The following is a 27,459-nucleotide window of genomic DNA, read 5'->3' as shown; positions in this document are numbered from 1 at the left end:
TTTAGCTTCTTTTCAGGTTGTGTGTCATGCCTTCTGACCACCAGCCTACTGTCTGCTATACACTTGGAAGTTCCAGTCTCCAATCCATCACTGGTTTTTATAATCCATAAGCCAACATTGGCTTCCAGTTTATCACGTTTGGAAGCGAACAGGCCTTGGGCCTAATTGTCTCATAGGCCAAATGATTGTTCCACTAGGTAACACACCTTATGTCCCCTCCTATCTGCTCCTCCCAAGAGCAAAGTGGTACAATACAACAGTACCACCACACATATCTCCCAGTCAAAATCATGCTTTTCATGTCACTGTCTGTACTAAGAGTATTTGGCTAAAAACTGAAAGTGCAAAAAGAATCACAAAAACACTATAATTTCCCTAATGATACATCCTCCTCCAGTGCAAACATGGTCTTAAGAAGCATGTCCCATTTCTAATCACACTCTTTGTTCTCTTGGGACAGTGATCTCTTAACTATGGCCCTCCAAGTGTTACAAAGCTACAACTCCAAGTATGCTGGTCGGACATTGGCCACAGCTTGGAAACCACTTTCACTGAAGATGTAATAGACTCAAAGGCTGATAAAGGAATACCAAGCTTCTGCTGTATAGCTAAATAAATGGAAAATAATAAAAGATGGCGCAAGTATGGCAGAAAAAAATCCCAGATGTAGAAATGAAATATGGCGTACATAATAAAACATAGCAAAACATAGAATGGCAATATGTAACTAATAGCATGAGTACACTTGCTTATAAATCACTCCTAATAATATCTAATGTAGAGAAAAGGGCAGAATTTCTAAGGATAGCTTCAGTGCACATATATTAATAGGGTGTAATTTAGTCTATAAGGTTTTCTAATCCAAGAGACTTCAATGAATTACTCAAATGGAAGAATGTTCCTTTTTTAGCTAATGTGTGGATATACTGCATACAGACAGAAATCACTCCTTACATGTCTCTAAAGATAATGGGACAGGTTATTAGTGTCTTCAATCCATGGGAGACATCCAGGTATACAATAAGGAACTCAGTTGTGACTTCAAAGAAAATCGAAATGCGAAACAATGAATTCCATTTTAAGGAAATCAAATTAAAAATGTTAACTGGGGTTAAAAATTATATAGTTAATGTGAAAGAATTCTATGTGCAGGGAGATTAGGATAATTCTATCATTGTATTTGTCTTTGTTATAGGGTGATTTCATAATTGAGTCCTAAAAATAATGTGGATGTTACATTGACACATAAAACCAACCTAAATATTTTTGCCACATACATCCCTTTAAGGTATAGCATTTCCTAATGGCAGTGACCTCTTCTATCAAGAATTGGTTCAGGAACGGTTTGAGGAACATAGCAAAAAGTCGACATGACCTCCAAATTCCCCAGATGTCTATTCAATAGAACATCCCAGAATGTCCGTGGGATGTGATGGAAAAAACAAGCCAGATCCATGTGTGTCCGACTGTACCTTATAACTTCCGGGTCTTATAAGAACCACTGCTAATGTCTTTGTAATACCCTCAGAGAACTTGAAGAGTCCATGTGTCAGATTGTCAGAGATGTTTTGGCCACACAAGAGCAACCTACATGATTTTAGGTAGGCCATTTTAGTGTTATGTTACGTGTATAAATACAAATACACAAGTACAAATAATGATGGCCAGATACTTTTATTAAAGTCAATGTTATCCTACATCACAGAAGAAAAGGAAAACTACATATATCAATTGGATCTTAGAAATGTGAAGCATTGTGTGTACATTTTATAGAACAACATTTTTATGTACTGTTAATTAAGTACTTTGATAGCATTTCTAGTCAACTGTAAATCTGTATCTGTAAACTATCATATCTATATGTTAGCATTTTTATATTACAGTTAGGCAGTGGTCTATAGACCCCAGGCATATCTATGTTACAGATCCAATTTTGGAAACAGCTTTTATGTTTGTGGAGGAAACAGAAGTTCCAGATGTCCAGATGTTTTGCTGTCAGAGAAATGTGTAATTAAGAAAAGATAATTAAAAACATGGTTATTACATGGTTGGCCCAAAGAAATGCCCAATGCTTTGTTCAGATGCTATTAAATTACATCAATTATGATTCTTCCTAATAAATAATAAAAATATAAATCTACAAATGAATTAAAACTAAATTATGAATCAAAATTGAGTTGGAGGAAAGGCATGTGGTTGTCAGCAGACACAATGTTGCTTAGCAATAGATTTTTTCATACTTTATGAAAATGGAACAATTGCCCAGTGGCGTAATTTCTGAGTTTTTTTTCCGTAAACATCACTCGGTTGCTAATTACACCAATCTACACTCAGATGAGTATCTTTATGACTAATAATTTGTTTGTGAAGTGTAACTGAACCATGATGAACAGCTAAAGGGTCTTTCTACTATATTGTTTTTACAATGCAGACATAATGGCCCAGATTTATCAAACTGTGTGAGAGAAAAAATAGAGACATTTTCCCACAGCAACCAATCACAGCTCAGCTTTCACTTTACCAGAGCTCATTATCTGATCTTTGATTGGTTACTGTAGAAAACTCGCTTAACTTTTTCTCTCACACAGTTTGATAAATCTGGGCCAATGTGTTAAAACCAATGAAGAGGATTTCTTCCATTCTTCTTTGAACATAGCTTGAGTATTTACTATGGGGTTATCGGGTGGTAGGTAGCCCTTTAAAAAAAGATATTCAAGGACCCAGTTCACTTTAAACAAATCAGCCTTACTCTTCTCTTCTTCACATGAAGGGAGACTGAGGGGATTATGTGTTTCCCTGAGGAGACTACCAAACTGGCATACGGAGTCTTATAAGCGGTTAAGTGCTCTGTTGGAAAAAAGAAGGCAAAGCAGTTAACCTTCAGAAGAAAAAAATTGCTCCTCATTGCCACCTATTTAAGATGGTATCCCTTCAGCTAACTCTAGCAGAGCTAACCCCCTTTCTGGCTAACTATGCATTCAGTCTTTATGGTCTTAAAGAGGTACTCTGCTTCTAAACATCTAATTCCCTATTCAAAGAATAGGGGATAATATGTCTGATCACGGGGGGTCCTGCCGCTGGGAACCCCCGCAATCTCTCCTGCAGCACCCCCTTGTCATCTGCTGCACGGAGCAAACTTTGCTCTGTGCCTGATGATGGCCCGACCCCTCAATACAAGTCTATGGGAGTTGGCATGACGCCATGCCCCCTCCCATAGACTTGCATTGAGGGGGTGGGTCGTGAGGTCACGATACTTCGGTCCCTGTATGGCCCATCATCAAGCACAGAGCGAAGTTCGCTCCATGCAGCGCATGACAGGGGATGCTGCAGGAGAGATCACGGGGTTTCCCAGTGGCAGGACCCCCACAATCAGATATCTTATCCCCTATCCTTTGGATAGGGGATAAGACGTCTAGGGCGGAGTACCCCTTTCAGTGTAGTATACACAGAGTCCTCCTTTTCCATAGTCGGGCAACCTCTCAATTTACAAGGCCTGGTATCCTTGATTCTCCCCTGCCTCGGAACATCCCCCACCCATCAGTGCTATCTCGTCCACCAGGCAGCAGCGCCGAAGAGGTGAGTGCTCTGTTTTCATTCTTCATTACTGTATGCTTCACAAAGACTGATCCTTTCAACGTGAGCACCACCCAGCTATCAATAGCATCCGTTGATGGCATTTATAGTGAAACCACTCAATATTTCCTTTGGGTGTTAGATGGTAGCAGTGCCAATGCCTTTCTCTTCTAGATTTATATAACCTCTCAATTTAGCTTCTTTTAAGGTTGTGTGTCATGCCTTCTGACCACCAGCCTACTGTCTGCTATACACTAGGAAGTTCCAGTCTCCAATCCATTACTGTTTTTTATAATGCATAAGCCAACATTGGCTTCCAGTTTATCATGTTTGGAAGTGAACAGGCCTTGGGCCTAATTGTCCCATAGGCCAAATGATTGTTCCAATAGGTAACACACCTTATGTCCCCTCCTATTGGCTCCTCTCAAGAACAAAGTGGTACAATACAACAGCACCACCACACATATCTCCTAGTCAACATCATGCTTTTCCTTTCACTGTCTGTACTAAGAATATTTTGCTAAAAACTGAAAGTGCAAAAAGAATCACAAAAACACTATAATTTCCCTAATGATACATCCTCCTCCAGTGTAAACATAGTCTTGGGAAGTATGTCCTATTTCTAATTGTGAAGCCTGGGGGAGTAGGGTATATGGGATGTAACTGTGCAGTGACTAAAGGGTGTCTGATTAACCCTTGCTATTCGTGACGCCAGTTTGAAGGCTCCTCTGTAATGCTTGTCCTACCGCCACCCTTCCCAAGAGCGATAGGGAGGTATAGAATAATGAAATTTCCACAACCGGAGAGTTTGCTGAAAACAGTTGGAACTTTTACTGAAGATTTTATGCAACTTCGCAACAGGAACAGTCTCTACAAATGCAAATTCTCTTGGAGATTGACAAAGGTTGGGACCTTAAGCAATTTAGAGTCTTTCGATTGATATGCGCTGTTCCACTGGATTTAGGGGAATTAGTTGCGGTCCAGTAGTCACGCTAGCTTTAGCAGGGATTAGATTAGAACTCACGGTTTAGGTTCTGCTAAGGCCGTTAGTTTGTTAGGCCTAATGTGTCTTTGAAAGTTGTGCAGATCCGTCCTGCTAGTCCGGCATCCACGAGAGCAGCAACCCAAGAGAGCGATAATTGGCTACAGCTTCCTTATATGGGCAGGGGCTGGACTAGTGCTAATTGGTCCAATACTGATGCCAATCAACTTCACAAAGGATTATGGGGAACATGTGACCCAAGGACCTCCAAAGGTCTTTTAACATACCAAAGAGGATTTAACATGGTCACATGACCGAAGGTCCTGCGACGCTAGACAAGGTAAGCATACTATACATTATATTAAATATACATTATTATTATTAAATATGTACATGTATGAACATTACAGAATTAGAGTTGAGGAGAGGCGACTAGGGGCTGTCCCACCTGGGGGACCCTACCTGAGCGTAGTTACTCTGACTTTGGGGACCACCATACAAGGTACGGTATGCAATACGGTACCGGGACACCACAAAATCACACTCTTTGTTCTCTTAGGACAGTGGTTTCTTAACTATGGCCCTCCAGGTGTTACAAAGCTAAAACTTCAAATATGCTGATCGGACATTGGTCACAGCTTGAAAACCACTTTAATTGAAGATGTAATAGACTCAAAGGCTGATTAAGGAATACCAAGCTTCTGCTGTATAGCTAAATAAATGGAAAATAAGAAAAGATGGCGCAAGTATGGTAGAAAAAAATTCCAGATGTAGATCTCTAATGTAGGGAAAAGGGCAGAATTTCTAAGGATAGCTTCAGTGCACATATATTGATAGGGTGTAATTTAGTCTATAAGGTTTTCTAATCCAAGAGACTTCAATGAATTACTCAAATGGAAGAATGTTCCTTTTTTAGCTAATGTGTGGATATACTGCATATAGACAGAAATCACTCCTTACATGTCTCTAAAGATAATGGGACAGGTTATTAGTGTCTTCAATCCATGGGAGACATCCAGGTATACAATAAGGAACTCACATCCTCTTAGACTGTATTTACTGCCACTTAAGAAGATTTAGTAGAAGATTTCTTTCTGTAAGAGAAAAAAACAAAAAACACAAGATTAAATGTTGTTCTTTGTTTTCAATTGAGATCTTCTTTTGATCAGAATCCTTTGGGTGACATATGCTCTTTCTAGTGAGAAACTGCTCAACACGTTATTTCTTCCATGTGTTGGTTGTTTCTTGCTACTGTGATAGTATGGCTTCTTTCATTTATCTGTGCTGGCAAGGGAAACGTTTTAAAACATTTAATTTGGAAGCTAAGCTATCTACTGTATTACCCAGAAGGTTTGGGATAACATTTCTCTATCCTCAAAAAACACTTCTCAATTTTACCTTAATCCAGTGGTTTTATATACTATTATTTTTTTTTTTAGAAGAAGTTCATCATCTAGACAATCCCCTTCTTTTACTTACGCCAGACATTGGTCCACATGTATTATCCTTTCTGTCGAATGCTTACTGCATGTTATTTCATATACTGCACATGAGTCTTAAGGTATTTGCACAAAATAGAACATCTGTATGAGCTGCATGCCCCACTTTGTAGTTCATGTTAGCCAGGCTGGGGTGCTCATGGACAGAATAAACATTTTGGAATTCATATGAAATGCAACTGTTTTGAATAAAAATCCCAAAAGAAGTTTATCAGAACACAACTGAAATGGAAATAAAAAATGGCTGCATTTTAAATCTAACAATATGTTCTATGAAAGTCTATGGAAAAGCTACAGTCAGTGCGCACACTCTAAACCCCTTAACCCCTTAAGGACGCAATGTTTTTCCATTGTTGCATTTTCATTTTTTCCTCATCACCTTCTAAAAATCATAACGCTTTAAATTTTGCACCTAAAATTTCATATTATAGCTTATTTTTTGTGCCACCAATTCTTCTTTCCAGTGACATTAGTCATTTTACCAATATATCCACGGTGAAGCGGAAAAAAATTCATTGTGCCACAAAATTGAAGAAAATTTTTTTATTTTGTAAATTCTGGGGGCTTCTGTTTCTACGCAGTAAATGTTTTTTTGTAAAAATGACATCTTATCTTTATTCTTTAGGTCCATACGGTTAAAATGATTCCTACTTATATAGGTTTGATTTTGTTGTACTTCTGGAAAAAATCATAACTACATGCAGGAAAATTTATACGTTTAAAATTGTCATTTTCTGACCCCTGTAACTTTTTTATTTTTCCGCGTACGGGCCGGTATGGGGCTCATTTTTTGTGCTGGGATCTGAAGTTTTTATTGGTACCATTTTTATATTAACTGAACTTTTTGATTGCTTTTTATAAATTTTTTCATGATATAAAAAGTGACCAAAAATACGCTATTGGGGAATTTTGAATTTTTTTGAGGTTTAATTAACAATATATTTTTATAGTTCGGACATTTCCACACGCGGAGATACTACATATGTTTATTTTAATATACACAGTTTTTTTTTTTTAAACAGAAAAAGGGGGATGATGCTTACTTTTATTAGGGAAGGTGTTAAATGATCTTTATTAACTTTTTACTTTCATTTTAGACACGGCGATCAACTTTGGACACAGCATCTAAAGGGTTAATAGAGCGCTTCTCAACAATCGGTGCCACTCGCTATTAGCACAGGGTCCCAGCTTTCATTACCCGCTGGGACTGACCCCGTGTTATACACCGGGATCGGGAGCAGGGCGTACAGGTGCGCCCTTCATCCTTAAGAGGTTAAGGACTCTTTACAGTTTTTCCTCCTTACCTTTCAAAAATCATAACCCTTTCAATTTTCCCCCTCAAAATCCATTTGATTGCTTATTTTTTCTCCACCAATTCTACTTTGTAGCAACATCAGTCATTTTACCCAAAAATCTATGGTGAAACAAAAAAAAAAAATCGCTGTGCTACAAAATGTAAAAAAAAAACACCATTTTGTAAATTTTTGGGGGCTTCCGTTTCTACACAGTGCATTTTTCTGTAAAAATGACACCTTATCTTTATTCTTTAGGTCCATATGATTAAAATGATACCCTACTTATAGGTTTGATTTTGTCTTACTTCTCATAACTACATGCACGAAAATTTATACGTTTAAAAATGTCCTCTTCTGACCCCTATAACTTTTTTATTTCTCCGCATATGGGGATATATGGGGGCTCATTTTTCGCGCCGTGATCTGAATTTTTTATTGGTACCAATTTGGTTTTGATCTGACTTTTTGATCGATTTTAATTCATTTTTATATGGTATTAAAAGTGACCAAAAATACGCTATTTTGGACTTTGGAATTTTTTTATGTGTAGGCCATTGACCATGCGGTTTAATTAACAATATATTTTTATAGTACGGACATTTCCACACGCAGTGATACCACATATGTTTATATTTATTTTTGTTTACATTTTTTTTTATGGGAAAAGGGGGAAGATTCAGATTTTTATTAGGGAAGACTTTAAATCACATTTATTAACACTTTACTTTCACTTTTTTTATGCAATGTTATAGCCCCCATAGGGGACTATAAGATTGCACACACTGATTTCCAACACTGATCACTGCCATGCAAGCATGGCAATGATCAGTGTTATCGTCGCTCGACTGCTCCTTCCTGGATCTCAGGCACAAAGCAGTAATTCAGCGATCGGATGCGCAGGAGGCAGGTGGGGATCCTCCTCGTGCCTTGCAAGCTGTTCGGGATGCCGCGGTCCCGAACAGCACCACTGAAATGCCGGGAAGCTTTCACTTTCACTTCAGACACGGCGATCAACTTTGATTGTTGCGTCTGAAGGGTCAATACCGGGCATTACCGCTATCGGTGATGTTCAGTATAAGTTGCGGTTCCCGGCCGTTGATGGCCATCGGGACTGACTCGATATGATGCAGGGTCACCGCGTGACCCCGCGTTATATTGCGGGGTCTGGCACAGGATGTAAATATACATTCTGCGTTGTTAAGGAGTTAAATGGGTTGTTCAGGAAGCAGAAAAGGTCCTACCTCTTCTGCCCCTTGGCACTCCACTTCTGCTCCCTGGTTGTTTAAGAAGCATACTGTTCTTCAACACAAAGCTCACTTCCACAAAACTCACCCTTTACGTTGTTAGGAAAGGGACCTTGACAAGACTTTCACTGAAGACAAATGGATAGCCACTTTCAAGGCAACCCATAAACATCTAAAATGCACTTCACATATCGAGACAGTAACTAAAACCACATTGAGATGGTACTATACGCCAGACAGACTTGCTGTCATTTACTCATCAGTATCTAATCAATGTTGGCGTAGTTGTGGATGTAAAGGCACATTGATGCATAAACTGTGGAGCTGCCCCTTGCTCCACACATACTGGTCTGAATCCAAAAATATCCTTACTACCGTATTACCTCACTTCACCCTCTGGTCTCCACAATTTGTGCTTCTCTTACTGAGCATAGACCGACTCCCACAGATTTACAGAGGCCTAACATGCAGAATGTGTGCCATCATGAAAATTATAGTGAGATATTGGAAAACCACAACAATCCCTGACACCCAAGAAGTAGTAACTGCAATTAACCTCACTTGCTCATATGAAAAGATTATATCTCTGGGTAACTATACTCAGCAAACATTTCTTAACAAATGGTCGCTATGGCTGAACTAGACATACAACAGGACACCACCATAAAACACATCTCCTACCACTATAACCCTGGTCTTAATCACATACTCACTTCATTGGGATCCCTTTTTCGTCCCCATTCCCCTCCTCATCTCTCCTGACATAAACCTGTTGGCTATATGACACTTACCAGAACGTCCTATATATACAGGCTGGGAACCTGACCCTTTCAATCTATTGATGCCACTGCACGAGATTATATATATCTTTATGACCTGACTTAAAAATAAAAAAAGGAAAGAAAAAAGAAATGAAAAAAAAGGGGGGAGGAAAAAAAAAGTAGGGGGAAAAAAGGGGAAAAGAACAAAGAAAGAAATAGAAAAGGAAAAAGAGGCAAGATAGAAAGGGGGCAAGGGACAAGGGAAAAGGGGGGGTGATTCAGATTTTTATTAGGGAAGAGGTTAAATCACATTTATTTATAACAATTTATTTTGACTTTTTTATTCAATGTTATAGCCCCCATAGGGGACTCTAAGATTGCACACACTGATTTCCTACACTGATCACTGCCATGCAATAGCATGGCATTGATCAGTGTTATTGCCACTCGACTGCTCCTGCCTGGATCTCAGGCACAAAGCAGTAATTCAGCGATTGGACACGCAGGAGGCAGGTAGGGATCCTCCTTGCGCCCTGCAAGCTGTTCAGGATGCCACGATTTCACCGCGGCGGTCCCGTACAGCACCACTGGACTGCCGGGAAGCTTTCATTTCAGACACGGAGATCAACTTTGATCGCCGCGTCTGTAGGGTTAATGCTGGGCATCACCGTAATTGGTGATGTCCGGTATAAGCCACGGGTCCCGGCCGTTGATGGCCGTCGGGACTGACCCAATATGATGCAGTGTCACCAGAATTAAATGAGTTGTTCAGGAAGCAGAAAAGGTCTTACCTCTTCTGCACCTTGGCACTCCACTTCTGCTCCCTGGTTGTTTAAGAAGTATACTGTTCTGGATAGGTATAGGTGGGTGCTTGCCCTGATCATTGGCTGCAGGTGAAACCACAACCACATGTGATGTACAACATCTGTTTCATATATGAGGAATAAATAAATATATACATATATATATATATATATATATATATATATATATATAAATAGTGCAACATTTCAGTTCTTCAAAAGATCCATTCTCAAACAGTGATGAGCGGCAGGGGCCATATTCGAATTCACATTTTTTTAAACGAATATATGGAAGAATATTTGTCCTATGTTCGCAAAATGTGCATATTCGCTGTATGTTCCAGGCGTAGGGCAATAAACATAGCCGGTGTGAGGTGAAAAATTCACCGACGGTCATGAGGCTGCTGTGGGCGGGGAGCGGGTAGTGAGCGCTGTACCGCACCACCGCAGCCTCTGTACTTACCGCTGACTTTCCACTCTCGCCCGCAGCAGCCTCGGGCGTATATTTGCCGTATAAGACGCACCAACCTCCCCCCGTTGGGGAAGAAAAAGTGCGTCTTACACGGCAAAAAATATGGTATTCGTCATAACGAATATATATCACTATATGCTAAACATTCATGAAATCGTGAAATGCTGATATTGGCTGTAAAAATTGGCATTCCGAATATTCGGGCTCAACACTATTCTCAAGCAGAGAAAAAATCACATGTTAATTTGGAATGTGCCTGGAATGCTGCGCCATTTTTAACTATAGGCTGCAGACATTGATGGAATGGGACATTGGCTTCCCCCCTTGTTTATTGGGATATTATTTTAGCTGAAATATTACCTTTTAATCTGTTCTAACATTCTTTCATTATTTCACACAGCATAAATGAAAACCTTTATGTTTTATCTGTGATCTATCTGAAGGTATGTCAATGTACACTGACATTTATAAATGCCATAATAAAGAAGATAAATAATATAGGAAGAATTGTGTGACCAGCAAAGAAGGAAATGGCTGTCTACGTCACTGAGCACTTAAATAAAATAAAAATTGTTAACAACATATACATTTTCACTACATTAACACTCCTATTGAAAAGAAAATTCCTACAGGAAGTTAGATGACTAGCCAAATAACCAACCATTATAGAATATTACTGACCTTGTCAGGGTGTTAACATTCAGTGCTTCTGATTTAGCATTTAATATATATATATATATATATTGCAGCTAGATTCTGTTACCTACATATTTTATTCAATATATTGTTAATCCTTTTTTTTATCTTATTTTCTTGACAGATTGACAACCAATAGGCCAGCACTTCCTGTTGTTATTTATGTAAATAATGACTATATATAACTAAAAGTATCTGCATATGAAATATGTCTCTTACCACATTGTAGTGTCCAATAGTAGAGAATATTACCGAACTTTTAAGACAACACACCTCCGCTCTGTGTACAGACTGCTGTGGACCACCTCACAAAGCGGTGGCCGGCACACCCCTCTATGAGAGAGCCAGTGAAAACATTATGAAAAATACAAAAATAACAGATGGCGCTTGATTGTGCCGTTATCCTATTAACTGGAAGGGAGATGCAGAAAAAAGATAAGGAGCGGCTCGCCTTTCAGTGTTGTGCTGGCATGGCTTCACTGTCCGTGAGCCGCTTGCTGTCGCTCACTGCGTGAAGTGCTGCGGGATGCAGATGCAGTGAGGGTAATTTTTGGGGTATTCCTGGCAGGGAATCACCCCTATATCCGACTTAGAGACACAGCGCTTCACCGGAGTATTATATGCTCTTGTACCGTTCTAAGATGTACCTGAACTGTAAAAAATAAAAAAATAAAAATATTCTGCTAACGTCTACACCCCTTGTGTCCTGTGACTCTGGTGCAGCGCTGCATCTCCATGTTGGATATAGGGGAGATTCCCTGCCAGGAATACCCCGATAATCACCCTCACTGCATCTGCAATGAGAGAGCTCCAGCTCTCCCATAGAGATACATGGAGGGGTGTGTGTACCACCACTTTGTGCAGTGGCCGACAGTAACAACACTGAAAGGTAAGCCGCTCCTTAACTTTTTAATAGGATAACGGCACTATCAAGAGCAATCTGTTATTTTTGTATTTTTCATAATGTTTTCACTGGCTCTCTCATAGAGGAATGTGTCAGCCACTGCTTTGTGTGGTGGTCCACAGCAGTCTGTACACAGAGCGGAGGTGTGTTGTCTTAAAACTTCGGTAATGTTGATAAGAATTCTTCACCATTGGACACTAAAATGTGGTGAGAGACATATTTCACATGCAGATACATATTTACTGGGTAGTTTCATTGAAAATATATAAAAAAAAACAATGCATATTAACAGCTGCATTTTATAAAATAAATTGCATATGGCCAACTGCAGCATAACTGCAATGCAACCACACTGCGATGCAACTGGTTCATGTTTTTTCACCCTTATTGGCCTAAAGCCTCATACACATGACAGAGTTGGGGTTCCATACAACCTTCAAGTTGTACTCTATGTCGATCTGCCATGTGCATGAATACATATTTGCCCAACACTATGTAAATTAGGAATTGCTGATTTGTTCCAGATTCTGCTCTTAGCTGTGCTTTTACTTACACAATTGGCTTTTTTAGTAAATTACACTTGATGGTCAAAAGCAAAGATTCCTTTTTGATTGTTTAAAGAATGTAGTAATAGTGAAAAGTTAATATTTTGTGTTGTTGGGGCATTACCTTGTATGACTGTAGAATTGAATTACTTTGTGTAAATTAAAATTACACTATTTTATTGCCAACAACATTCTATCCAATAAAAGTTGTGTTAACCTTATTATGAACTAAGAAGGTCAAGCTGTTTCTTTTTGTTGCTTGTGGCTCAAATAGCAGTTTATATAATTTTCTAATTGAATGCATTAATTTCATTTTCATTTAATGATTTCTGCTGCATGTGTACATTCCCACCCTTTAGTGTAATGAGAGCTATAGTATGCTTTTTACATTCCAACTTCTGCTGTTTTGAAGTTTTATATTCTTTTAGTTTTCTTGACAAGGCTTGGTGCTTTCTAACTTAATCTTAGAAATCATAAAGAAATGCATGCCAATATACACAGATACATATACATACTGTACATACATATGTATATAATCAACCGTAAAGACACAAATATACTGTACATGTAAGTTCAAGAGGTCAGTGTTATCATACAGTTCATTGTTCGATGTGTGTAGTTATTTTAACTGATGTTGCAAAACAGTATAAATGTAAAAAAAGAAAATGTTCCATATTTTAGTCTATTAATATCTGAATAAAGCTACAGAGCCAGTATTTTAAAAAAAGATGAAGATTTAGGGTACGTTCATACGTACAGGATCCTGCACAGATTTGATACGCAGGATTTGTAACTGCATATTAGAAGCTGCGCTCAGTCATTTAGTTTACATTGAAATCTACAGCAGAAAATCCTGTGCATCAAATCTGTGTACGTGTGAACACACCATTAAGGTACATTCACACGTGCGAATTTTCGCAGCGGATTTCGCTGCGGATCCGCCACTGGGGGACCTCCCATATGCTGCCCTTATATGTTCCTGCTTGACAATACGCTGCTCCGAGCAGACACACTACGATGTGCGAGTCACCGCTACCAGCACACTGCGCTGCCGCTCCCCCTGCTCAATGAGCTAGGCCGAGAGCTGCCGCGATGTGCGAGTATACTGCGCATGCGCACGGCAACTCGCACATCGCAGTGTGTCTGCTCGGAGCGGCGTATTGCCGCTCAGAGCAGGCACATGTAAAGGCAGCATATAGAAGTCCTTAAGCGACGGATCCGCAGCGAAATACGGGGTATCTAAGGTTTCAAAAAATGACATATCATAACTACATGTCAGAAGCTTTGATCAGCAGGGGTCCAGGTGCTGACACTCCCAGCGATCACAAAAACAGATGGGCTGGTTATCAGCATAGATGAATGGGAACAGTGCTGGCGATTTTTTTTAAACCTAGCTACCCTTTAACTTTTTAATGACCAGGCCAATTTTTATTTTAAATCCCTTCATTGTAATATAATATAAACATAATATATACTGAGAAATTGGGGGGGAGGAAACGAGTTTGTGGGATTAAATTGAAAATAAAATACAATTGAAATTTTTTTTGGACGGGGTTTGTTTTCACAAAGTGTACTTTACAATGAAACTGACATATTATGCTTATTATACAGGAAAGAACAATTAAAGTGATTACCGTATATACTCGAGTATTAGCCGTTCCGAATATAAGCCGAGGCCCCTAATTTCACCCCAAAAACCTAGGAAAATGTATTGACTCGAGTATAAGCCTAGTATGCATGCCCACCTGCATGCCCTCCGCCAACCCCCGCTCCTGCACCCACCGACTGCCTCTCCCCTCCATTAACCCACCTTCTTTCCCCCCGCAATGCCATCCCCCAATATACACCCTACCTACCAGATACACTCATATAAATAAAATATATATATGCTCATATATACATACCTGCCACATTCCCTTCATCTTTACCTACAATACCCTCAATACAAATCTTTCCTAATACCATTCTTTCACATTACCATTCTCTCACATATTATTGTTAAAGTACTATACGTCTTCCCCCTCTGCATTACAGCGCATTACAGTGTTAAATCTCTTTATTTCATAACCAGTGCTGCGTGCGCATAACAGTGACAGATTAATTTTGCTCACCACCTGCGCAACTCCCCACGCATGCGTATATAACTCATACCCAGAGTCAGCATTTACACACGCCGACTCGCGCATAAGCCGTGCGCAAGAAGCCACGGGCTGCACATATACTATGCGCATAATCCACACGGCGTCCCCAGTGCTATGGCAACAAGCACCGGAAGTGACGCACCGGTGTCTCTACAACACAAAAAGCGAGCGCCTGCAGCATGCTGTCACGGATCGAGACGGCAAGGCTGCACACACAAGACTCCACTTCAGGTATTTACCTTCACTATCCAATCCACCTAACTCTTTCTTCCCCCCCACCCCCTGGAACTTATGTATTAATACTTGCCAATCCTCCCCATAGCAACCCAGAACTTAGCAACTACTAGAACTGGGGTAAGTCCACAACCTCCTCTTTTCCTTCTGTTTTCATGTACACCATGATATGTACTCATTATATATGCACTATGATTGCTAGGGAACTATTTTATACTAGAAATGCGGGCAAATGGGACAATTTGCCATATGTCCACATGCAACTCCTATATGTCCACATACAACTTGTACAAAGCACTTGATGTTTACAAATGTATATAACTGTGTATAACTATGTATAACTATATATCTGATGTTTCCATATATTTGATGTTTCCAACACTACACCCAAACCATTCAGCATATACATCATGGCAAAATTCTAACTATTTATAGGCACACCCTTGACCTCAACTATAATATAACATTTGACAGTATGAGCATTACCACACATACCTCAAACGCAAGGGAGCATACTCCTATTTCTCCACACAACAGACTGCTTTTTATAATTTGTTTTATATTACATTATTATTTTTTACATTACCCCACATAGTATGTTTTATATTTTTTTATATATACACCCTTAACACACCTAGGTGCCATTTTTTAATCTCATATTACATACATATATATTTTTATCATTAACACATTTATATCTACTCTTCTACCATGCCCACTATGTTTGACCCATGTTAAGTGTCACACAGCAACATATCTCTGTTCCTTGTTTTTATATATATATATATATATATATATATATATATATATATATATGTATTGTTTTTAGAACTGTAATTGGACCTGAGGAAGGCATCAGTGGATGCTGAAACGCGTTGTCCCTGCTTCACCAATAAAGTATTTATTGTCCTGTGCCACTCAAGTCCTCCTTTGCAGACTACACACTGGGCAGCGCCTCACCAAAACCGTTTTTTTTTTTTCATTTTATTTTATTCTGCCACAAAAACCAGAAACCATTTTGGTAATTCGGTACCGGTAAGAGAGCAGCAGCCTATCACCTCGAAGCGCAGCACAGCTCAGCGCAACTACTTTACAAGGTTGGTATATCACCCAGGTGTGGTGTAGGGTACACACCGGTTAGTATACCTCATCAGGGAGCGCCCCCTGTTTTCTACCCTTCTTCCAAGAAGCCTAGGGTGGGAAATACATCATCCTCCTCCCCTGTCATCATCCATCATCCCCCCACCCCAGTAATCATCCAGACCCCCCTGTCTATATCACCCCCTGTCCATATCACCCCCTGTCCATATCACCCACAGTCAATATCCCCCCTGTCATCATCCAGAACCACCTTTCAATATCCCCCCCCCCCCTGTCCATATGACCCCCTGTTGTTTTCTTCTCACCTCCCCAGTTGTTACTCTAGTAGCTGCAGGGACCGTACAGGGAGGGTGAGCCAGGCCATCCATCTTCACTGCAGGGACCGTCCAGGGAGGGTGCGCCGGGCCGTCCATCTTCACTACAGGAACCGTCCATGAGTAAGCTGGTACGGGCCATCCATCTTCACCGGGAGGCCTTCTTCTCTGCTCCGGGCCATCCTCGGACTAGTGACGCTGCATTGACGTCACCACGCAGGGACGTCCGTGCTCAGCAGACGTCTGTGCGCAGGGACGCCCCTGACATTATATGTCTGCCCAGCATGGACATCCTTGCGCGGCAGCATCGTTTATTGTTCACTAAGCCGAGGGGGGCGTTTTCAGCACAAAAAATTGTGCTGTAAAACTCGGCTTATACTCGAGTATATAAGGTAAATAAATTATTTTATTCTATTACTGCAAAAAAATTTACAAAAAAATTTTAAAAATAAAAATCCCACAACTTTGATCTCTATAACTTTAGTATTTTTTCCATCTACAGTGCTATATGAAGGCTCACTTTTTGCTCTGCGATCTGTATCGATACCATCTTGGAGTAGATTACAGTTTTTGATCGCTTTTTATTCATTACTTTTATTCATTATGTGACCAAAAATCTGCAATTCTGGTATTTAGTATTTCAATATGTTAATAGTTCTGAAATTTCTACCAAATATGTTTTGTTTTGGGAAACAGGGTCATGTGGATTTTTAAAAACACTTTTCTACACTTTGTAAGTCCACTAGGAAACTTTCATTACATAGTTACATGCATTACATAGTTTCATAGTACGGTTGAAAAAAGACATACGTCCATCAAGTTCAACCAAGATATTGAAGGGAAGGGGTATGGTTGGATGAAGGGGAAGGGATGTGATTTTACATCTCTGCATTACATTAATGTTATATTGTTCTAGGAATGTATCTATCCCTGCTTTAAAGCGTTATACTGTTCCTGCTGTGACAAGTTCCTGAGGTAGACTGTTCCATAAATTCACAGTTCTTATGGTAAAGAAGGTGTGTCGCCCCTTATGTCTAAACCTTTTCTTCTCCAGACGGAGGGATTACTTAGATTGGTGATCTGCTCATACAGCCTAACTGAGGCAGACTGTATCTGTAGAATTACTATAGGCATGATAAAGGCCTATTTCTGTTATAATAATGGATCTGTCACTGAAAAGGAGTGGTAACTGTTATTTAGTCTTTGATGGGTTAAAGGACTGACATTAAAGATGAGCAAATTGAAGCTGACGAATCCGAATTCTTCACAAATTTAATGGAAAATTCAATTTGCAACGAATATCGCTGCGATTCTATAGCGCATATCGTTTCATTAAACTCTATTTAGTGCGGTCAAGGCTCCAGGGCATCTAAAATGGTGGATCCACATGTGAGGACATGGGGCAAAAAACTCTTGGAAGGGGGGAAGGCAAGGCGGGTAGGCAGGATGACCCTGAATCACATGCAGGATGCAGCCTATCAGCAGCCAGTCACCCCTGTGATCTCACAACCCTATATAATCGGCAGCCATATTCCGGCTAGTCACTTCATCCATTACACTGCAGAGAGATAGGACGGACAGCCTGTGTGTGTGTGTGTGTGTGTGTGTGTGTGTCAAACAGAAAAGCTTTTTCCAGCAGCATTTCACCTCCTAGTCACATCAGTGTTCTGGTGGACAGAGAGCAGTGCTTTTTCACTGAAAATAATTTTTACTGCCGTCATTAACCTCCCAGTCACTTTCTATAGCATTGTATTACAGATAGGGGAATAGAGCTGTATGTTGCCTCATAAATTTGAACAAGCTGACTCAGCTTCAAAAACCTTATCAGAGGATGGAGGAATAATTTTTCAGCGCAATTCTGTGTCTTAGTTCCACAACAAATGATCTGCTGGTTATACTAGTCTGTAGATGGTATAATACCTAGCAGTTCATTCCTAATAGTCTTTGAAAAAGTGCATTTTTGGGTTTAGTACACAGCAACTGTGTGCTGCAGCACTGTTGTGTACTGCTGGTGTTGTGCAAAAATAAGTTTTTTAAGCGTACTGTAGCACATTTTTCTGCCCTCATAAGTGCATACAACATACCTACATCTAAGTAGTGTACTATTTTGTACCTGTTAATCTGTCAAGGGCCTAGATACTGTAAAAGTGCAGACAAAAGTAATCACCGGCTGGTGTTTTACACCAATACATTACTTTAAGCGTACTGTAGCACATTTATCTTCCCTCATAAGTGCATACCGCACATCTAAGTAGTATATTATTTTGTACCTGTTAATCTATTAAGGGCCTAGATACTGTGAAAGTTCAGGCAAAAGTAATCACCGGCTGGTGTTTTACTCCAATAAATTTTTTTAGTGTACTGTAGCGCATTTTTATGCCCTCTTTGTTCCACAACAAATGGTCTGCTGATTATACTAGTCTGTAGAAAGTCCATTCCTGTGAGAGAGTGTAATTTTGGGTTTAGTACACAGCGACTGTGTGCTGCAGCACAGTTGTGTACTGCTGTTGTTGTGCAAAAATATGTTTTTAAGCGCACTGTAGCGCATTTTTCTGCCCTCATAAGTGCATACCATATACCTACATTTAAGTAGTATACTATTTTGTACCTGTTAATCTGTCAAGGGCCTAGATACTGTGAAATTCCAGGCAAAAGTATCTACCGACTGGTGTTGTACTCAAATACTTTTTTATGCGTACTGTAGCGCATTTTTCTGCCCTCATAAGTGCATACCACATACCTACATCTAAGTAGTGCACTATTTTGTACCTGTCAATCTGTCAGGGGCCTAGATACTGTGAAAGAACAGTCAAAACTACCATCAGGCTGCTGTTCTAGACAAATACTGTTTTAAGCGTAGTGAAACGTATTGTACTCCCCTCATATATGCACTAAGTATGTTAGGCAGAGAAGTGCCAGGACATGCTCAGAGGAGTGACAGAGGCCTAAATTCATTAGGCACAGGCAGAGGACGCAGCAGACTAGGGGCAAGTGGCAGCAGGAGTCGCTGCGAGAGGCATGAGGTCCCGCTATCAGCTAGCAGTTGTTTCTCGACCAGCAACCCATCTGCCGTCATCGCTTGGTCATCCACTTCATCACAAATGACATCTGATACCCACAGTCAACAGTCAGTGGGTTCCTCAGACACAACCTTCAGTTGGCATGGCCCGAGAGCAGTCCCTGTCCTCCTATTGCCTTTGTTCTATTCTGTTCCCTCCCCTACAGAAGTATCTTATGCTGTGGGTTTAGCAATACTATTCACTAAGGACAATCTAACAGAGGACAGTCAGCAGCTACTACCCAGCAGTAAGTGGAGGAGACATCCGCCGCTTCCTCCGCTAGGCGGGCAAGTAGTGTTTAGGAGAGTGACTTAAGAGATGGTGTTGCCAGCGTTTAGGGTCCTAAAGCAGACACTGTTGAGGAACCTGAAGAGGACATCAGTGACGTGCAGATCACAATTGAAGCCGATCACAATTGGGAGCCGGGTGCAGAAGGGGCTTTATCATAATCAGGAGAAGAGGGTTGCAGGTTGCCTGTGAGACAGCAGCTGAGCCAGCAAGGTGGCTGCATGGTTGGGAGTCAGCATGGTGGCAGAAGTGGAAATTCTGGAGCCAAACATTCCCGGGGGAGACCACCTGATCGGGGCAGCCTACCTTCCCAGGAAGTTGTGGAACTGGGGTTCCTGGAGACGGCGGCAGTAGCAGTCAATTAGTGCGGACTGTTGGTGGGAAAATCAGCTACTCGGCAGTGGGGCAGCTTTTCATCAAGCATCTGGAGGAGGTTCACATAGCCACATGCAAGATGTGTCGGCAGAAGGTGAAGTCTGGCCAGGGTACCAATGTTCGCACCACGGCCCTGCGTCATCATATGTTGCGCCACCATAAAGCGGCCTGGGAGAGCCGTGGCTCCGATGTAGTGGTCAAGCCTGCTACATTACCCAGTTTCAGCCAGCCAAGGCTCCACCACCTCAGCCGAAGAGAGCTGTGTGTCATACCCTCCCTCTGTCGCTCCTGCTCCTTCTATTTTTAGTCAGTCAATCCACCAACAATCCATCAGCAATGCTATGGTCAGGGACAATATATGTCCTTTATGGATCACTTGGTGAATATGGTTCCTGCACAGCCACAACACCAACTTGGACAGGTCAGGCCACTTCCTTCTTCATGCTCTCAGGCCTTTGGTCCTGTGACAGTGTGCGACTCTGCCTCCTCATCCTCCACCGTGTCCTAAGCCTCTACTGCCCAGACAAGTCTCAGTGCCCCTTCAGCAAACCATGTGTGCAGGGCACGGCAGTGTCACACTGTTCTCCACATGGTTTGCCTTGGCAAACGGAGTCATACAGGGGAGGAACTGCTAAAAGTAATTCATAAAGAAATTGGAGCATGGCTTACTCCAGACACATCTTGGCAGTATGCAGTGGAGATGGAGGGAGTCCCTCCGAGTCATTTGCACAAATGGCACGATGCATGCTCACTTGCTTGCGTAGTGACCGCCAATTTGTCAACCATTCGGGAGCTGGATGCCTTTGGGCTTTCTACCTTATTGGACCCTCGCTACCACCACAAAATAGCGGCCTTTTTTACACCCACTGAGAGGAAGGACAAACTGACCTACTGCAGAGACATCCTATCAGCACCATCGACCATCCTTTCGCAGGTCTGACTCAGGGGCCCTCTGCGCTCACATTCCACTGCCATGGCTGCTGGGGAGGGGTGGGGTGGCTGGGACAGTACCAGTTCCATCAGCAGCAGCCTGCAGTCGCTGATGAGTAGCTTTCTTCACCGACATAGTGAAGCAACTCATCAGCAGGTAGACCTGGAGCAGGACTTGAACCATCAGGTGGTGGCATACCTTGACATGACCATGACAAGACACCTTGAAGATCCGCTGGATTTCTGGGCATTTAATCTTGATTTGTGGCCTGGAAAAGCTGTCCTTCCCAGCCATTAGTGTTCCATCAGAGCGGGTGTTCATTGCGGCGGGGGCCATAGTCACCCCAGGGAGAACTCGTCTGTGTACAAAAAATGTGAAGAGACAGACCTTTGTGAAGATGAGTCAGTCATGGATCAGCCAGGATTTCCACCCACCAATGCCTGATGGATCAGAGTAGATTGACCACCTTTTTTCACCCATCTTTGTCACCGGGTACTGGAATTGCCACCCGCCGCCCCATCTCACCGGGTCACTTTCAGGACTCCTGATGCTGCTGCCACCTCCATGCTGTCTCATTCAGCCACTATATTGTCTCCTCATGCTTCTGCCAACTCCAGGCTGTGCCATTCAGCCACTACATGGTCTCCTCATGCTGCCCACTCCAGGCTGTGCCATTCTGCCACTATATGGCGTCCCCATGCTTCTGCCAACTGCAGGCTGTACCATTCAGCCACTATATGGTCTGCTCATGCCGCCAACTTTAGGCTGTGCAATTCAGCCACTATATGTTCTACTCATGCGGCCGCCAACTCTAGGCTGTGCCATTCAGCCACTATATGTTCTACTATGCTGCTGCCAACTCCAGGCTGTGCCATTCAGCCACTATAAGGTTTACTGATGCTGCTAAGCCTGGGACATTACCTACAAATTTTCATGGTAGCACTAGCTACCATAAATCTTCAATTTAAATGTAAAAATTCCTCTTTATAGCTTATGGATTGGGAGGCCCTATGGTCTCCTCATGCTGCCGCGAGCTTCATATTGTGTCATTCAGCCACTATATGGTCTCCTCTTGCTTCCGCCAATTCCAGGCTGTGTCATTCTGCAAAATTATGGTCTCCTCATGCTGCTGCCACCCCCAGGCTCTGTCATTGTGCCGCCATGTGACTCCTTGTTAGGTTGGGTTTTGTGGTCATACAGTATTAGTTCAAAGTAAACAACGGGACATTAAACTTTGGAATCTAATAGAAATCTTAAATAAAAAAAAAATGTATGTAATCTTTTCACGACTGAGGCCATATGGTCGTCGCCGTCATATTACCTGTGAAATTATCCAATGGCACAGAAGCTAAATGTGCCATTTGTCCAAGTTGCCTTTTCAAGTGGACACTTAGAGTATGGGGGTGTGCTGAGAAGCAGGTGGTAACTCGCCTCACTGCGGACCGCCAGCTCGATGCTCACCAGAATGGGTAATCAAAAAAATTAAAATAAATTCAAATTAAATTAAATAAAAATTACATAAAAATCTACCACATCCAGATGTTCTGTGGCAGTGATTCTAATAGTGATGCCTTTAATCTGCATGTCATAATGAATAACAGTATTATTTCACTAAGGCTGGGTTCCCATTATGTTTTCCCCCATATGGGAGCGCATACGGCAGGGGAGAACTAAAAACTTGCGCTCCCATATGCCTTTCTATGCACTCCCGTATGTAATTCATTTCAATGAGCTGACCGCAGTGAAAAGTTTGGTCCGGTCGGCTCATTTTTGCCCCATATGCGCTTTTACAACCGGACCTAAAACCATGGTCAACCACAGTTTTTGGTGCAGGGAAAAATCGCATGCGGGGCAAAAATGAGCCGACCGGACTGAACGTTTCACTGCGGTCAGCTCATTGAAATGAAATACATATGGGAGCGCATAGAAAGGCATACGGGAGCGCAAGTTTTTAGCTCTCCCCTGCCGCATGCGCTCCCGTATGGGGGAAAACGTAATGGGGACCCAGCCTTACACAGCACAATCCGTATGCATGTTAGAACAAAGCAAAGTGTTCTACACCCCTATTGAGGCTCTCTGTAGGCCAGAAATAGCAGTTTTTAATACAGATTAACTGCAAATAAATTCGGACCAAACCAAAGTTTTTTGAAAAATTCGGCGAATTGGACGAATCAAATTTTTCTAAAGTTCGCTCATCTCTAACTGACATCAAAGTGACTGCTGATGTTGTTCATTGATTGCAGCCATCATCTATGTTGCGAGCTTAGTTCCTGAACTCACTTCATAGTCAGTTAGAAAAGAGCCACCGTACATGTTCAGTGGTCTGTGTTAAGGTGTTGAAGGGAATCTGTAGGCTGTGTTTGCTGTTAAGAGCTGCAGACCCTAATGGATAGCTGTTAGGGCATAAAAGCAAACTGTACCTTTTTTGGTGATTGCCAAACTTAAACATTTGCCTTTTATTTCTCGGCCAAGTGTTAAAGAGGCAGAGCTGAGCTGCTTAAGTGCCAAAGCCTTGAACCCCTCCTCACTCGCTCTCATCATTTCGCCCCTTCTTGACTGACATACAGCCCTGTACATCAGTCAAGCAGAGGGAGATGAGGGCAAGTGAAGTGGCATGCCAGGCTGTGGTACTCAAGAAGCTTAGCTCTGCCTCTTTAACACTCCACCTAATAGCTATCTATTGGTGATGGCAGCTCTTAGCAGCTAACAGAGCTAATAGAATTCCTTTAATTTTGTGTGATATTACCAGATCTCATACATTCACAATGTATACAGTTTTGAGATTTTAACAACCATCTCCTTTCATTATCGCCTCACATTTCTATGACAGCCTTCTAATCATTTGTGAAGTGAAATAATAGAAAATCTATTGTGACAATGCCTATATATATAACTAATTGAAAATGCTGCTCTTTATTCTTTAATTTCACTTAGAGAAGTTGGAAAAGTATGTTCCTTAGTGAATTTGACGGTGACCTTGAAAGAATATAAAATGCCTCCTTAAACTCAAATAGTCCCAGCTGCTTCCACCAGAGAACCCACAAGTTCATAAAGTATAAAAGGCGGAAAACACTTTGCCACAATTGAGTCACTTGAAGAGCAACATATGCCGTGCAGTCATAATGAAAAGTACAACTTGTTTGTTCGCAAAGATTGTTAAAAGGTCCCTAATTAATTAGCAAGGATCTGTTCTCTGGCGGCTTCGCACATCCTACCCTCAGCTCCTACGTTTGTGGAGAAGAAATTGTCTTTTTTCATTATACCAACTTGTTCACTTGAAATAAATAGACAAAGAAATATCCAAAGCTGCCTTCCAAATTCTAAAAACAGAAGCCTTCTAACAAGAAAATCAATTGGCAAGAATCAAGTAATACAAATATGTTTTCCCTCAGAAACACATCCCTTTTTCTTTGTGAACTGACATTATTAAAATTTCTTAAAGGCTCATGCACTTAGCATATTAAAGTGGATTGACACTTGGCAGATTTTGCTGCAGAGATTTCTGCAACTGTCCTATTTGTCAGAAAGAAACATGCAGAAATGATGGTGTTTGCTGCCAAAGTAGAATCAGACATGCCGGGTTGACTCCGATATATATATATATATATATATATATATACACGTGTGTGTGTAAATAGTATGTGCACACACATACGTGTGTATGTTTGTGTATACTGTAAACGTGTGTATGTATGTGTTTTATTTAAAAATAGAAAAAAAATGTGTAGTGCAGCTCACAATTAAAATATATCCGAGGTCTAATTGGATATTCACCTATACCCTAGGTGGGCTAAACAACATAACAATATGCACAAAAAATATATATCCAAACCTCAAGAATTTTACAAGTTAGCCTGGAGCATGATGACTATTAGGCTGCTTTCACACTATAAAATTCATCCGTTTTAAAGATCCGTTTGATGTTCCGTTATGAAAACCCTGAAAAACATTAAAACGTCCGTTAGAAAATCCCATACGTCCGTTAGAAAATCCCATTATAGTCTATGGGATTTTTACATTATCCGTTTTAATCCGTTATACTCCATTATGAATAACGGACGTTATTTTGTGACGGAAGATAGTAACGGAAGAAATAGTGCATGCACTATTTCTTCCGTTCATTCTCCCGTCACAAGATAACGTCCGCTATTAATAACGGACTATAACAGATTAAAACGGATATTGTAAAAATCCCATAGACTATAATGGGATTTTCTAATGGACATATGAGATTTTCTAACGGACATTTAATGGCCGATTTTCAGGGTTTTCATAACGGAACATCAAACGGATCTTTAAAACGGATTAATTTTATAGTGTGAAAGCAGCCTTATAGACAAATTAATTTGATATGAGGCCGTGCTTCAAATACATATATGTATATATATATATATATTTCTTATATATGTATATATTTATTTTATTCAATCATTTTAAATAAAAATTCTATGTGTTTTATTTATCCCCTTTACCAATGCTACGTTTCGTCAACAATAACCTTTTTCATTGGGTGGTAATATCAATTTAGCTCTAGTCTGATACTTAAAGGAAATCAGTCAGCAGTATCACCTGCACTAAAGCTATTGCACAGGTGTTACGCCTAGCGCTCCGGGTCCCCGCTCCTCCCCGGAGCGCGTACGGCGTCTCTCTCTCCGCAGCGCCCCGGTCGGTCCCGCTGACCGGGAGCGCTGCACTGTCATGGCCGTCGGGGATGCGATTCGCACAGCGGGACGCGCCCGCTCGCGAATCGCATCCCAGGTCACTTACCCGTTCCCGTCCCCTGCTGTCATGTGCTGGCGCGCGCGGCTCCGCTCTCTAGGGCGCGCGCGCGCCAGCTCCCTGAGACTTAAAGGGCCAGTGCACCAATGATTGGTGCCTGGCCCAATTAGCTTAATTGGCTTCCACCTGGTCCCTGACTATATCTGACCTCCTCCCATGCACTCCCTTGCCGGATCTTGTTGCCTTGTGCCAGTGAAAGCGTTTTTGTGTCTCCAAAGCCTGTGTACCAGAACTTCTGCTATCACCCTGACTACGAACCTTGCCGCCTGCCCCCGACCTTCTGCTACGTCCGACCTTGCTTCTGTCTACTCCCTTGTACCGCGCCTATCTTCAGCAGCCAGAGAGGTTGAGCCGTTGCTAGTGGATACGACCTGGTCACTACCGCCGCAGCAAGACCATCCCGCTTTGCGGCGGGCTCTGGTGAAAACCAGTAGTGACTTAGAACCGGTCCACTAGCACGGTCCACGCCAATCCCTCTCTGGCACAGAGGATCCACCTCCTGCCAGCCGGCATCGTGACAACAGGCTTTTAGTGCGGGTGATGCTGATCAAAACGATACTCATGGCGTCCAGATTTGCCCAACCGTTCCGTCGCAATTCGCCTTTTTCTTTTTATGCAAATGAGGGCCTTGGGGCATGGGCAGAGCTCCAAACCGAGCTAGGGGCACGCTGACGTTATCCTCGCCGGTCGGGCACTCCGCCCTGCTCATCAATTTTCATAACCCCCTCCCTTCTCTTGTGCCCCTGTTAGTGTACAGAGCATGCGCCGCTTTCTGGGTACTCCCAAAGGTGGCGCATGTGCCGCACACTAAAACGGGGCGCAAGAGTAGGGAGGGAAGCGGCGCATGCGCCGTACACTAACAGGGAGTGCAAGAGCAGGGAGGAGGGGGGGTTATGAATATTGAGGAGTGCCCGCCCAGCGAAGATGATGTCAGTGTGCCCCTAGCTCGGTTCGGAGCTCCACCTAGCCCCAAGGCCCTCATTTCCATAAAAAGAAAAAGGCAAATTGCTTCGGAACAGCTGGGCCAATCTTGAAGCCGTGAGTATCATTTTGATCAGCATCACCCGCACTAAAAGCCTGTGTGACAGCTTAAGTGCGGGTGATACTGCTGAAAGATTTCCTTTCATTTCAGAAAACGGCAGGGAACAGTATGTGAAGATAGCAGGAACTGTTTTTTTTTTTTTTTATATAGATTTTTGTTGCCATAAATGTTGGATGAAACAATAGAACACTATAGTGCACTATTGTTACAGAGAAACAGGTAAAAAAAAAAATGTCCGTAATGTCTATATTTTGTTAATGAAATTTGGTAGTAGATGTCAAAGGACATAAAAATTTTACTTGGCCTCCAAGATGACATACAAAAACAGGTTAAATTATTTGCAACAGTCCCAAGGCAGCTTGCAGCTTTTTATATAAAACATTGAGGTTGTGGTAGTTCTGCAAGTTTACAGCAACATATA

General features: G+C 41.6%; 3 long non-coding RNA genes across 4 annotated transcripts in view; 1 reads left to right on the top strand and 2 right to left on the bottom strand.

The window, feature by feature from the left end:
• LOC130366947 (uncharacterized) overlaps positions 1-1,032 on the bottom strand; it is a 149,076-nt gene extending 148,044 nt beyond the window's left edge. For both annotated transcript variants that reach the window (XR_008892007.1, XR_008892008.1), the window contains exon 1: positions 955-1,032. This is a non-coding gene — a long non-coding RNA (uncharacterized LOC130366947). The remainder of the gene's footprint in view (positions 1-954) is intronic.
• A 742-nt stretch (positions 1,033-1,774) lies between these two features.
• On the bottom strand, positions 1,775-14,818 carry LOC130366949 (uncharacterized). The gene is made up of 4 exons (XR_008892010.1): positions 14,679-14,818; positions 5,595-5,649; positions 2,750-2,847; positions 1,775-1,992 (listed from the first exon to the last, which is right to left on the bottom strand). It is a non-coding gene; the product is annotated as an uncharacterized LOC130366949 (long non-coding RNA).
• Positions 14,819-14,943: 125 nt separating this feature from the next.
• Positions 14,944-24,596, top strand: LOC130366948 (uncharacterized). Its single transcript, XR_008892009.1, has 3 exons — positions 14,944-15,146; positions 15,238-15,269; positions 24,157-24,596. It is a non-coding gene; the product is annotated as an uncharacterized LOC130366948 (long non-coding RNA).
• Positions 24,597-27,459: the final 2,863 nt, after the last annotated feature.

Source organism: Hyla sarda, chromosome 4, assembly GCF_029499605.1.
Source record: "Hyla sarda isolate aHylSar1 chromosome 4, aHylSar1.hap1, whole genome shotgun sequence".
Taxonomy (NCBI): domain Eukaryota; kingdom Metazoa; phylum Chordata; class Amphibia; order Anura; family Hylidae; genus Hyla; species Hyla sarda.
This window is presented reverse-complemented; position numbering and strand designations above follow the sequence as displayed.